The following is a 2,865-nucleotide window of genomic DNA, read 5'->3' as shown; positions in this document are numbered from 1 at the left end:
TGTGTGTGTGTGTGTGTGTGTGTGTGTGTGTGTGTGTGTGCACCTATGTGTATAGGTTTGTGCATAAAGAGGGAGGGAGAGAGAGAGAGAGAAAAAAAGAGAGGGAGGAAGGGAGTAAGTTACAAATTCTTGGTATTTATAAAATACATCCCAAATTTCCCAGTTTAGACAAATTGAGGATACAACATAAACATAGTAATTGTATCTTTAATTACTTCTAATTAGCTGTAATTATGCAATTTCAATGTGCTTTACTGCAAACAGGCTTAATTTCAGATTGTTCATATTTGAAAACAATTCTTTATTTCATTTACGGGATTATTATATATCTGGAAAGGCATTACTACCCTCTCATCTCATTCATCATCTCAACTTGTATTCTCACGTCTACGGGTTCCAAAATCAACTGCATTTGAAATTATTTTGATAAAGTTTAGGGAAACAGGACAAACGAAGAGACATTTGATATGGCTGACCCTAAAAGAAACAGCAGTTGACAAATGCATCAGGAAACATTCTTACGTTAGGGATTTAGAACGAGAGATGAGTTTAAAGAGAGGCCAAACGTTAGAGTTTTTTAGGTTAGGGTTTAAGTTGTAGGTGTGGGTTAGGTTTAAGGATTACGGTATACAGGTTATGTTTAGAAACACACGGGGAAAGGGAGAGAGAGACACACAGACAGAGTGTGAAGATATTAGAAAAAAACATCATGTTGAAGTATTTTTGTAAGATATAGAATTGTGAAAAGAATTGTGTGAATAAAATAAGAAGATAAATCTTTTCTTCTACACACACACACACACTCACACATACACTCACACACACACACACACACACACACACACACACACACACACATATATATGTATGTATATTCTTTAACTTGACGGCGGCCATGGTGGAGCGCTGCCTTTTAGTGAAAGAAATCGACACCAGAATTCATTTTTTGCAAGCGTAGTACTTATTCTATCGGTTCCTTTTGTCGAACCGCTAATTTACGGGGACGCAAACACACCAACATCAGTTGCCAAGTGAGGATGAGAGGACAAACACAGAAACACAAACCAGGCTTTGATCAGCCCAAGGCTATAGCAGAAGTCATTTGCGGAAAGTAGCATGCTGTAGAACTCAACCCGTAACCATATATATATATATATATATATATATATATATATATATATATATATATATATATATATATATATATATATAGGCGAACTACTTGGCGCTCACAAATGGATCTCATCACATAATTCCTTTTTCTCATTGTAACTTATATAAACACTTGATACTCCCTCCACTTCAGTAGCGCTTTTCTCTGAAGCATATGTATATCACGTTGTAAGAGCAGGTTAGTAGTATTGCTATTCCTAAGTGAAATAAGAAAATATGTATCGCAAATGGCAATAATGTGGTTGATTTGTTCAATCTTTCCTTTGTACAGCCTACATTTGTTGTGTGTCAGTGTGGTTTACCTTCTATGCTGTAGGTACTTGGTGGAGATGTCTTGTTTTAGAATTGGATGGAGATAGCCTTCAAAGTGGGACGCTATAAATTAGTCGCTCCTCCATGCCTAAATTCTCACATGATCAATTCCTTCCATGGTTTGTGCGGAGGACGGTTTTTTCTTCTAGTCTTAATAAGGAACCTACCTTTTCTCCGAAAATGGTCCTTTCCAATATTTCTTTCCTCACCACAGCTAACTCAGTCTTTGCTGGGTTAATCAATCTACACTAAGGTTTGTTCTCCAAGTTTACTTTATGGTCCTTCACCGTTAGAAAAGAGTCGTGAGTGCCAGGTAGTCTATCCTATCATCTATTTGTAGTTTTGTTGCAAACACTTTGGTTTCTAGATTAATAGATATGTAAACCTCATTTCCAGATTTCTTATAAATGTTATATGAAAGAAGCCCTTTATATATACAAACCCCTTAACTATGTACATTCCTTGTTTTATCGTAGGAAACATGTAACTTATATGATTTGTGTCAATATACGACTTGTTCATTCATCTTACATTGGAAGCTGTTTGGCATCTGACAAAACATGAATCTTTTTTAAGATATTTAAAAAACTCTCTTTCACTTTCCCAACATCTATTTGTTATTCAGTTGGTATCACATTCTGAAGTCACATTTTTTCATCTTTATATCAGCCAAGCACTCCGCTTTCAAAACAATGAACACGCCACCTCAATCGTCTTATAAAGTATTCCGTTTTTTGCCAACGTACATTTCACGTAATAATTCGTCTCGACATTGAAAGGTCGTTGGTCGAGAAAGATCGATTATATTGTTCCGTCTTTGTGAGGTGCAAAACAGCAACTAAATAAAGCTGAACATTTCATATATTACAGTTCTATATTTAAGAGATGAGGAATTATTTACATTATTTACATTTGACGGATATTTCTCCTCATCTTGTTTGTTGTTAACACAACGTTTCGGCTGATATACCCTCCAGCCTTCGTCAGGTGTCTTGGGGAAATTTCGAACCTGGGTTCTCATTCCTAACGATGTTACTATTATTATTATATTATTATTATTACTATTATTAATCAGGTCGCTGCCGTGAATCGAACTCGGAACCTTGGGGTTAGTAGCCCGCGCTCTTAACCACTACGCCATATGCCCGTGGGCATATGAGAACCCAGGTTCGAAATTTCCCCAAGACACCTGACGAAGGCTGGAGGGTATATCAGCCGAAACGTTGTGTTAACAACAAACAAGATGAGGAGAAATATCCGTCAAATGTAAATATTTTCATATATTATTTTATTCTTTTACTCATTTACTTCTTTCAGTCATTTGACTGCGGCCATGCTGGAACAGCGCCTTAAAGTATGTTAGTCGAAGAAATCGCCTCC

The sequence above is a fragment of the Octopus bimaculoides genome, unplaced genomic scaffold (genome assembly GCF_046866305.1).
Source record: "Octopus bimaculoides isolate indiv1 unplaced genomic scaffold, ASM4686630v1 contig190, whole genome shotgun sequence".
Classification (NCBI taxonomy): Eukaryota; Metazoa; Mollusca; class Cephalopoda; order Octopoda; family Octopodidae; genus Octopus; species Octopus bimaculoides.
Note: the sequence above shows the minus strand (reverse complement) of the source record.